Source organism: Mastigoproctus giganteus, chromosome 5, assembly GCF_048544385.1.
Source record: "Mastigoproctus giganteus isolate SK-2022 chromosome 5, ASM4854438v1, whole genome shotgun sequence".
NCBI lineage: Eukaryota > Metazoa > Arthropoda > Arachnida > Uropygi > Thelyphonidae > Mastigoproctus > Mastigoproctus giganteus.
Window position 1 is genome coordinate 145797387 of NC_143579.1, and position 12498 is coordinate 145809884.

Consider the following 12498-nt stretch of genomic DNA (forward strand, 5'->3'; position numbering starts at 1 on the left):
CCAGATTTAAATCATATATAGAATGTATGGAGCTATCTTAATGAAAAGTGTAAAAACAACATCCACTAAACTGAATGAATTACAAAATTGTTTTCAGAATGGCCTAATACTACTAATAATTATTTAAAGGGTCTAGTTGAACCCTACCAACGAGAATTAATGATGTAGTAGTAGTAGTGGCATGCGATGCAAGAAAGCAAGTCTATGAGCTTATGCAGCATCAGCCAAAAAAAAACAAAAAAAAAAAAAAAAAACACCATTCCCTCCAAATGCCTGTACAGTTCCTCCTTAAATTTATTTAACCTATCAACTTCCACAACGACAGATGGAAGTTTGTTCCAGCAATTAACCACCCGCTGGCTAAAGACAAATGTCCGCACATCTATTCATGTGATTCATGATAAAAGAGGGGGGGTTACACATTATTTGAAAAACTACACAATAAATTTCTGGCTAGTGTCTGTGGTGTTAAATATTTTTCATTCTTCCCCATTTTTTTTTTTTTTCAGGTGATACTTTTTGAATTCCCCAACAATTCGTAAATTTATTTAGTTAACTTTTACTGCACGATCATGAAGAGGGTCGTTCTCACAAAAATATTCAATTGCTTGGTCAATTTCCTCATGGGCTTTCTTTAATTCTTTAATTTTCAAATCCTTGTAACTGCGGGGACTCAGGTAATGAATATCAGGATACCTGGAACCCCTATACCAGATGCATGTTGTGTGCTGAAATGCTAAAATAGAGAGAGAGAATTATAGTGGCGGCATCTGGCGACAAGATATAGAAACGTTTGGGGACGCTAAAGCGTAACGTACCATTTTGTTTTGGTTTTACTGTTGTCTGCTGAAGAGAATTCTGCTTTGCACAGGTATGGGGAAGAAGAAAGTGTCGACATGTATGAGCTAGTTTCAGTATACTAATTTGTAAGCAGTTGCACGAGCGGCAATTTAAGAAAAACGAATGTAGGAACGATCGTTGATGAGTAGTTATCAAGCACGTACACAGTTCGTTGCTGAATTCACGTGATAAATTAATTGATAATATTGTTATCTTCTGTGTGGTCCTATAGGGTGGCGTGACACCGCATGTTTAACATGTTTTTGGTTATTTCTAGCATTTTAGTTTGCCTATAAGTAACGTTTTGTTTAAATATGCGTGATTCATTGGTCACGTCTATAAGTTAAGATAACGAATTCAGATTACAGTATAGAATGTACAGAAATGATGCAATTGTACTTGTACAATATGAATTCATTATTAGTTATCGTTAATTCATTATTATTAATGATAATAATTCATTAATGAATCGATATTTATAATTTGTAAACTCTGTATTGGGCAGAATTTACAAATCATAACGTTAAAAAATTCAGGCCGTTATCAGAGGTAGATAGGTCATGTGGCACCAGGAGTTCCTCCAACTGCGCGTTGTGACATCAAACTTTGTAAAAGCCAGGTAGTGTGTGTATAGAGTTTGTGTACTGTAGGGCACAGAAAAGTAAGATATGTTACTACTCTGTGGTGTAGGGTTACGTTTCATCTGGATAATTAGCTATAATGGCCCGTGGAATACCACCGACCGCTAGTTTCCGTCCTGCGGGGAGCCAGGCCAGGAAGAAGAGATTGAAGCTCTGGCGGGGCGAACCCTGGCGTCATCCGAGCTTACCAGGGAGGGCTCAAAAAAAAAAAAAAATAAATAAATAAAATAAATAAAATGAAGTTTTTATTGGAAAGAAGGGTGGGAATGGCAGTTAAAGTTTGGAGGTAAGATGGTGCAAGATGCAAGATGCAGCAATTTGAAGGATGAGCAACAGAGAAGCACTCCTGCAGTGGCAAATACCCTCCATGGGGTATTTGGCTGGTATTTAAAGTATTTAGATTGGTAAAGCCCACCAATCAAAACATTTGGTTGGCAGGGAGGGAGAAGGTCAATGTGGGATATGGTGTGTTAGGAGGATTAAAAGTCATAGGGCCTGGGTGCCTTATGTGGTTGGAGTGGTTGCCATTAGGAGGAGTGAAGTCAGAGATCTGACATTCCCACACTAGCTGCAATCAGTGTCAATGGCCCACACCATAGTGCCTAAGAAGAGGAATCAGTATGATGTCAGCACAGACTGTGGGGGTGGTTGCAACAAGGTTGGATGCATCCTCTGACTGCAGTCATATTTGGGGGACACCTATTAACAAAACAAGGTACACACACCAGTCGCACCTTATCATTCATATGAGTACACAAGATTTTTCCCCCCTATTTTGTTCAGGGTGCAAATTATGAAAGGATAGATTATAACATTTCACTTCTCCATTTGCCAAATTTCACTTAAGCTTGCACACAGATGGGATCACAGCACCCTGAATATGAATAGTACACACAATTTTTTTTTTTTGCTATTATATCATAGCACCCATTTGGTCATTGCACAGTTTACACACATGACCAATTTATTCATACTACAATTATGAATTTTAACCTGCAGCCACAGTGTTTCAAAATTTTTTTGTTAGAGAGAGTAACACCCACAATAGGAATTTGCATATGCTAACATCAAAATACAACTACAGAATGTTTCCATCTGAATTTATCTGACAAGCAGTCTGTGGTTAGAGACACCAAATACCAGCAAAATAAAGTATTGCTGAATTAAAAAGTAGGTTGCAGAAGTAGAATTGAATTTATTCATCAAATGAATGAAATAATTAGGATGCATATTGAGACTAAGTTAAATGTATTTTCTGACTCTTTTGTAAAAATTAAGGTATTAAGTAAGATGAAAGAAGTAATGCAAAAAGTAGATAAAGTAGATCAGCCTTGATGTCACAGAATACCATGGTAAATTACAACACATTCATGCAAACACTGAGACATATGTGCAGGACAACTAGCATTAATTGAGGCATATGATGCAAAAAAGCAACCTTATACAGCATCAGCAAAAAAAAAAAAAAAACCTTCCCATTTCACCCATCCGGTTACTGCAAATGTTTGTCTAGTTCAGCCTTAAATTTATTTAAGCTATCAACTTCCACAACAACAAATTGAAGTCTGTTCTAGCAATCAACTACCTGCTGGCTAAAGGCAAGCTTCCACACATCTATTCTACAACTGTCTTTCCTCAATTTGAATCTATGCCCCGTCAAGTTCTTAATTTGAGCAAGTGGAAGTATCCCATCAGCATTGAGCCTGCTCAAACCATTCAAGGCTTTATACACTTTGATCAGGTCACCTTGCAGGTGCCTAGCCTCCAGATGCTGCAACTTTCAGAACTTAAGCCTTTCTTTGTAAGCGCACCCTTTTGTTCCTCTCACCAATCTTGTTGCCCTTCTCTGTACTTGTTCAAACAACTCTACATCCTTCCTAAAATGAGGCCTCCAGACCTGTATACAGTACTCAAGGTGTTGCCTAACCATTGTCTTATACAAAGGGATAATCACCTCCTTGTCTTTGCTAGAAAAATTCCTATATATCATTGACAAAACTCCATGACCTGCTCTGGCGGCCCATCTGCACTGTTCAGAGAACTTCATATCTGACTGCACAATTTCCCCCTGGTCTTTTTCATTCTCCACCTCCCCGAGTGTAGTACCACACAATTGGTAGGTTTCTCTTGGGTTATTGCTACCCATATGGAGTACTTTGCATTTGTCAATGTTAAACTTCAGTTGCTACTTCTCAGCCTGTCTGCCTGACTTTTCTAGATCCTGTTGTAGTAGCATACTGTCTTTACTGTCATTAACAACCCTGCCAACCTTTGTATCATCTGCAAACTTGGACATTAAGCCTGATATAGCTTCATTGATATCATTGATAAATACACAAAACAACAATGGGCCCAGCACCGAACGTTGGAGGACTCTGCTAATAATATTAGTCCACGTAGAGCAGTGTCCATTTATTACCACTCTCTGCCGTTTCCCACTCAACCATCCCTTTATCCATTGCAGTAACTTGCCCTTAATGCCATACTGCTCCAATTTGTACAGCAGTCTTTCATGTGCAACAGTATCAAAAGCTTTACTGAAATCCAAGTATATGATATCAAAATTATTTTTTGCATCCAATTCCTTTGTGACCACATCGTAGTATCCAATCAAATTGGTCAGACAAGACTTCCCCTTAACAAACCCATGCTATGTCTGAACTATTACTGCTGTCTTGTCTAGGTGATCCTTATCACCGCTTTAACCAGTGACTCCATTATTTTCCCCGGTACAGAAGTTAAACTAACAGGTCTATAATTATTTGTGTCACCCTTTGAACCCCTTTTGTGAATTGGGGATACATTTGCACATCTCCAGTCCATGGGGACTTCACCTGACTCTAAGGATGCTTTCATAATTATGGCTAAGGGTTTGGTTACTTCCCTTGCTGCCTCCATTATAACTGGATAGATTCCATCTGCCCCAGGTGCCTTTTTTATATTTAACTTCAGCAATTTCTCCTCCACTTTGCTCTCAGTTATTACAAAATCACTTAGCTCCCTCTTACAGTTTGGCATTCCCCTCCTTGAATAATCCTCATGTGTGATTGTAGATGCAAAATACTCATTCAGTTTATCAGCTGCTTGAGCAGAATCATCAATAGTCGAACCATCTATGTTAAGTGGGCCAATCTGATTCACCCCCTTTCTTCTATAGTTTGCATAAGTAAAGAACTTTTTGCTGTTTTTCTTTGTGTCCTTTGCCAAAGATTTCTCATAGTCTGCCTTCACCTGCCTAACTTCCTTTGTGACTTGATTACAGACTAGCTTATATCTGCCATAAGCTTCTGTGTCATCTGATAATTTATATGCATCCCATGCATTTTTCTTCTGTGCCACAAGCCTCTTTAATTCATCCAACATTCATTTAGGCCTGAACAGTAATTCTTAGTTGGTATGAAAAGCCTAGTAGGTTTTTAAGCTTAAGGCAAAACAGGACATTATGCTTTGAAATTCCAGAAAAAAAAAAAAAAAAAATAGACCTGAGTATTTTGTTTGCAAAGTACCGAGGTCTGTATGACTATCTGAGGATCTGTGTGCACTGTTGGTTTTGGCCTTTCTTTCGTTTTAGATGCGTTATACCATTTAAGAAATATGTTGGGTGCCTTCCTTCTTATAGACCTGTTAGTTTAACTTCTGTTCCAGGAAAATTAATGGAGGCACTGATTAAAGAAGCACTGCAGGATCATCTAGACAAGACTTCAGTTATAGCTCGGACACAGAATGGTTTTTAAAGGGGAAGTCTTGTCTGACCAATTTGATTGGATACTATGATGCAGTCACAAAGGAACTGAATGCAGGGAATAATTTTGATATCATATATTTGGATCTTAGAAAGACTTTTTAAAATACTGTTGCACATGGAAGACTGTTGCACAAATTGGAGCAGTGTGGAATTGAAGGCAAATTGCTGCTATGGATAAAGGGATGGTTGAGTGGGAGAAGACAAACAATGGTAATCAATGGACACTGCTCTTCGTGGACTAATGTTATTGGACTAATATTAGTGGAGTTCCTCAGGGTTCAGTGTTGGGTCCATTGTTGTTTTCTGTATTTATAAATGATATTGATGATGGTATATCAAGCTTAATGTCCAAGTTTGCAGACTATATGAAGGTTGGCAGGGTTGTTAAGGACAATAATGACAATACGCTGCTGAAACAGGATCTAGAAAAGTTGAGCAGATGGGCTGAGAGGTGGCAAATGAAGTTTAACATTGACAAATGTAAAGTACTACATATGGGAAGCAGTAACCCCAGAGTAACGTATCAACTCTGTGGTATTACACAAACGTGGTATAGAATGAAAAGGACCTGGGGTAAGCCGGCACCGCTAGAGGAGAAGACCGTTGCCACGAAAGGGTGTACCTGGTCAGCAATGATATTTAGGTAGGTGGTGGATGACTGGACCCAGGGTATCCCAGCAGAACATTGCCGAAAGCATGACACCACCACCACCGGCTTGTTTTTGCTCCACGGTGCATCCAGGCACCATCACTTCCCCAGGTAAACGATGCACACGTACCTGGCCGTCCACATGTAGTGCAACAGGAAACGTGATTTATCAGACCAGGTGACCTTCTTCCAATCACTCAAGGTCCAGTGCCTACAATAGACAAGCTCGCATGTCTATTGTAGGCACTGTTGCGGTGAACCGTGGTTAGCATGGGTACTCGGAGGGGCCTGCAGCTACGAAGCCCCATTTTCAGCAGGGTTCGATGTACTGTGTGTTGTGACACATTACTCCCATCACCGCATTTCAAATACTGGCGAGTTGCGTCACAGTCACCCTTCTGTTGCTGTGTACCATCCAGGAGAGCCTTCACTCATCTCGAGCATCAATGAGCCGTGGTTGTCCAACACCTCGCCAGCGGTTCGTGGATTTTTCCTCATCAGACCCCTTTCGATAGGTACTAATCATGGCTGACTGTGAGCACTCCACCAGCTGTGCTGTTTCAGATATGCTCTGACCCCAGTCGTCTGGCCATTACAATTTGGCCTTTGTCATAGATTCCACACATCTATTCTCAAACTCGTTTAAGTCTGCTGCCTTTCCCATCCGAAGAACAAGAATAACACTGATTAACAGAGCTCAGTATCAGGTGTTTTTTATACCGTGTCCCAACCCACGCATGTGCTGTAGTTCACGCGCAGTTGCTTAAATTCGCTTAACGACTCGCTGATCATAATGTTTTGGCTCATCGGTGTATATGTGTTATATATGTTGTATAAAGGCAAATAAAATAATCATAGATGCATATAACATAAATAATTATGTCTAGAAATGTGTTACAAAGAAGAGATGTTGTGAAACATAGTAATGCAACTCTCTGGAACTCCTGACGATGTGGACGCGATTGAGAGCTGCAAACCAGCATAGACTGAGTTTATGGTTCTAACATACACTGAAGTGCACACACACAAACAGGATCTCCATCACATCTGACAATGTAAGTGTATTCTCACTGCAGAGAGCATACACTCGAAAACAATAACACTCACTGATCTTATGTACACCAAGAAACAAATACCCAGGAAAGAGCCCTCCATTATGTCCAGCAAATTGGACGATAGGGAGCTCCAACCAAGTATAGATAGTCATGCAAACAATTGCCATTTACACAAGCATTCACGCAATACATACACTAATTCAAAATGACAAACAATATATGCACACTATGTCACACACAAAAATTCTCATGCTCCTGAATATGAACCATCCATTCCATAAAATAATAGATATTTATAAACAATAATATGGACAAATATAGATGTTACACCTTGACAGATGTAAGTATTGAACTTATTAGCATTGGTAGAGGCATATGAAGCAAGCAAGGAAGCTTATACGGCATCAGCCAAAAAAAAAAAAAAAAAAAAAAATTCCCATTTCACACATCCATTCACCCAAAATGTTTGTCTAGTTCTGCCTTGAATTTATTGAAGTTGTTGATCTTCACTACAACAGATGGAAGTTTGTTTCAACTATCAACTGCCCCACTGGCTAAAGAAAAAATTCCACACATCTATTCTACAATTGTCTTTGCTCAGTTTGAATTTATGTCCCCTCAGGTGAGTAATCTGAGCAAAAGGAAGAACCTCATCAGCATTGAGCTTGCTCAAACCATTCAAGGTCTTATACACCTCAATTAGATCACCTCGCAGATGCCTAGTCTCCAGACACTGCAATTTGCAGAACTTATGCCTTTCTTGGTAACAGCAACCCCTTGTTCAACTCATCAATCTCTTTGCCCTTCTCTGTACTTGTTCCAGCAGCTCTACATCCTTTCTGAAATGAGGCCTCCACACCTGTATGCAGTACTCAAGGTGTGGCTTGACTATTGCCTTATACAAGGGGACAATCACCTCATTATCCCTGCTAGTAAAATTCCTGTATATCATTGACAAGACACCATGAGATACTCTTGTAGCCTGTTTGTACTGCTCAGAAAACTTCATATCTGACTACACAATTACTCCCCAGGTCATTTTAATTCTCAACCACCCTGAGTGTAACACTACCCAGTTGGTAAATTACTCTGAGGTTACTGCTATCTATAAGCAGTACTTGACATTTGTCAATGTTAAACGTTAGTTGCCCCCCTCTCAACCCATCTGCTCACTTTTCTGTTGCAGTAGTGTGCTCTCATTAACAACCCTGCCAACCTGTGTATTGTCTGCAAACATGGACGTTAACCCTAATATACCTTCATCAATATCATTGATAAATACAGAAAACAACAATTGATCCCACACCAGACTCTGGGGATCACTAATAACATTAGTCCACGAAGAGCAGAGTCCATCATTGATCACTACTCTCTGGCTTCTCCCACTCAACTATCCTTTTATCCGTTGTAGCAACTTACCCTTAATGCCATACTGCCCCAATTTGTACAGTAGTCTTCCATGTTCAACAGTATCAAATAGCTTTCCTGAAATCCAAGCATATGATATCAAAATTATTTTTTGCCTTGTTACTTTGTGACCACATCATAGTATCCATTCAAATTGGTCAGACAAGACTTCCCCTTAACAAACCCATGATCTGTCTGAATTTATTACTGCAGTCTTGTCTAGATGATCCTGCAATCCTGCTTTAACCAGTGACTCCATTATTTTTCCCGGAACAGAAGTTAAACTAACAGATCTGTAATTACTCATATCACCCTGTGATCCCATTTGCACATCTCCAGTCCATGGGGACCTCCCTGATTCCAAGGAAGCTTTCATAATTATGGCTAAGAGTTTACTTACTTCCTTTGCTTTCTTCTTTACGTAAGCAAAGGAAGTAAGTAAACTGGATAGATTCTATCCACCCCAGGTGCATTTCTTATGTTTAATTTCGACAATTTCTTCTCCACTTTGCTCTCAGTTATTACAAAATCATTTAGCTCCCTGTCAGATTTTGATAAGCTTCTGGGCTTCATTTCCCTACAGACATTCCTCATGTGTGAATGTAGATGCAAAATACTCATGACAAACTGAATGAATTCAGTTTGTCAGCTACCTCAGCAGATTCATTAACAATCAAACCGTTGATGTCAAGTGGACCAATCTGGTTCATCCCCTTCCTTCTAGTGTTTACATAAGTAAAGCAGTCTTTGTTATTTTTCTTTGCATCCTTTGCCAAAGATTTCTCCTAATTTTCCTTCGCCTGTATAACCTGCTTTGTGACTTGATTACAAGACTAGCTTATATCCATCATAGTATTCTGCAGTGGTTTCCAAACTTTGTTACTATGCCCCCTTTTAAAAAAAAAAATCTAATCTTGGCACCCCCCATTTCATAAAATAATACAGGCACATTTTTAAATGGTTAAAAATGTATTAATACAAAAAATGAAAAAAACGTAATTGACAGAATAATAACAAGGTTTTACTATATATATATATATATATTCATTTTTAAATTAATTTGTTTTTAATGCGATGGATGTGCTTGTTTATTAGCATAAAGTTTATCAAATCTAGGTGTCATTGAGGAGAGTGCTACTTGTAGCTCTTTTTCTACTACTAAATGGACTCGATATTTGGATTTCATTGCAGCTAATGCAGAAAATCCCATTTCGCATAAATATGATGTTACGAATGGCAGCAGTACTTGCATTGCTTTGCTTGACAAAGTATTATATTCTTCTCTTTGATTCAACCAAAATTGTACTAGGGTTTCACTCTGAAATTTTTGTTTCAATGAAGTATCGCATGATAATTCTATCAATTTTTCCTTTTCAATAGTTGTCAATCGAAATTCATCATCTTGTTCACCGACAAATGGATTCTGTATCCACGTGAACTTTGTTAAAGCAAGATCTTCGAAATAATGTGAAAAGTGCATTAGCAAACCATCCAAGTGTTCAGTAAATAGATTTTTGTTTGTTTCAATATTAACTCTGGTGCAGAAATCATTTAAAAGTGGAAACATGTCGAACTTATTTTTTTGTAAATTTGATTTCCATAGCTCCAATTTTTTTATGAATGCTTTCACTTTGTTTTTTTGAATCAGTGAATGCATTTGTGGTCCTTGCATTGATTTTTTTCAAAACGCTCAATTTTCCAAAAATTTCAACCAAATAGGCAAGTTTAACAATAAAGTTATCATTCCTAAATAAATTTGCCTCTTCATTATTGATTTTCATCAAGAAAAATTGCAATCTCTTCTTTGAGTTCGAACACCCTTTGAATCACTTTTGCACAAGATAGCCAGCGCACTTCACAATAGTATAGAAGTGAGGTATAATTAGCTTCCATATCTTCACACAGCTTTGCAAACAACCTAACTTTTAAAGGACTGTTTTTTATGTAGTTTATAACTTTCGTAACAATGTTGTTAAGTTCCTCGCTCATATTTTTTGACACAAGAGCTGCTCTGTGAAGCATGCAGTGTGTCCAGATAACTTTGGGTGCTTTCTTTTTAACTAATGCTTGAAGACCTGCCTTGTGTCCTGACATTGACTGTGCTCCGTCAGTACAGAGTCCAATGCAGTTATTCCACTTTATGTCGTTCTCATCAAAAAAAGTGTCAATTATATTAAAAATTTCATTGGATGTGGCCTTACCAGGAATGGGGTTGCAAAATAATATATCTTCTATTATATTAGTTTTTGCAACATATCGAACATATGCAATTAAATGAGCATCTTTAGCTACATCAGTTGCCTCATCTACTTGTATGGCGAATTTCAAAGTAGGCAGACAAGAAACTAACTGATCGCAAAGATCTTCAGATTTATCATTGATTCTTCTGCCAACTGTATTATCAGCAAGTGGTATTTGTCGCAACTGTTTCGCATACGATTCGCAGAACATTATTTTAACCATATCAATAGCTGCTGGCAAAACTAGAGTTTCTCCTATTGTGTGTGGTTTTTTTACATTTTGCAATTCTGTAAGAAACTTGGTACGACACTAGCAATGCATTTGATGGAACAGAAACTTTTTTTGAACGTTTGGTTTTGTTTATTAAACTCATCTCATTTTCTTTGAAAAAATTCTATGGGCTTACCAACGTATTCAGAATGCATAGTTTTAAGGTGCCGTTTTAATTTGCCTGGTCTCATACTATCTGCAGCCAAAACTTTCGTACAAAACAAACACATTGGTTTTTCCAAACCATCTATAATAACACTTGTGAATCCTAATGATAAATAGGATGAATCGTATTTTCTTGTCTTGGGGGTACTACCTCCTTGTTCCCTGTTGCGTGTATTCTCACTACTTTTACTTGTATCAGCATCAGTATCTTCATTATTAGTGGATTTTCTCTTGTAACCAGTCAAAAATTTATCCATTTGTCTAAAAATATTAGGATTAAATTTATATTCTTAAAAAATACAACTTCTAAATTACTAACGATTATTATCAGTAAGTAATCACGCCAAAAACAATAAAAAACACAATCACACACTGCTGAAACCATATTTTCAACCATCTACCTATATATGTACATTCCAGGGGCTCACATCTGGTGAGTATGGGTTTGGCACACCCAGGATCCTGAGCTGGATAGCATCATTCTTCTCTTTCTTGGTAATTTCCTTTTACTTCTCTCTCTCTCTCTCTCTCTCTCTCTCTCTCTCTCTCTCTCTCTCTCTCAGGGTAGTTCAGATTTTTTTTTTTTTGCCAGGTGCAGCATAAGCCTCAGGCTTCCTTACACCATAAGGCTAATAATAATAATAATAATAATGTCATACATAGTACGCACTAAATTATATATATTACATTACATCATATCAATCATAATTCGTCAATCCATTTCAGCAAAATATAATTTTTTTCTCCAAATAAATGTTTCTCATGTTTATACCGAAGTTAGAGTGAGATAGGTGGGGGTAAATGCTTTAAAAAATAGGTTATAAAATTTAATGTTATGTTACGAAAGTTTATTTATATGTATATATATTTATATGTTATGTTAGGAAAATTTAACATTTCTGTTAGATTAACAGTAGCCACTGGCAGAGGTGAAAGTGATATCTAGGAAATAAACTCATACACCGACCATTGAACAAAATTTACTGTAACTAAAATTTTTACAAATAGTATAAAAATATAATATAAAACAAATTATTTACAATAAACTAATGATTGTATATTGCGGAATACTAAAAACTGTAATAAAAGATCGTTTACAATAAAATAAGCTAAAATATAAAATTAAAAGCGCTAAAAACCTGGAGCTTTCGAGAGCGTCAGCTCTCTTCTTCAACAGTAATATGACTTTCTGCAACATCTCCTTAAATAGCAGGTTCACGGTACCTCCACACGTGGTATTTCTCCACGTGGTTCAATCGGCACATGGTCAGAACCGGAAGCGGAAATGTCTCGGGTACGTGGCAAAGAAAATCGTTCATCCGAACTTAATACAATTGTTTCAAAAATAGGATGAATACGCATGCCTCTATCTCTATTCATGGTATTCTTACTGGATGAACCAATCCATAAACCCTCGAGCCATTTACGCTCCCAGTATCCGTGTGCACGATCCAAAATAATAGCATCCTCCGGGGAGATTTGATG

General features: G+C 37.8%; 1 protein-coding gene across 1 annotated transcript in view; it reads left to right on the top strand.

The window, feature by feature from the left end:
* The first annotated feature begins 765 nt into the window (after nucleotides 1–765).
* The window catches only part of Oat (Ornithine aminotransferase precursor), a 164886-nt gene continuing 153153 nt past the window's right edge, over nucleotides 766–12498 (top strand). Inside the window, exon 1 of the mRNA XM_090374218.1 lies at nucleotides 766–871. The gene's annotated coding sequence lies outside the window, so the exon portion shown is untranslated. The remainder of the gene's footprint in view (nucleotides 872–12498) is intronic.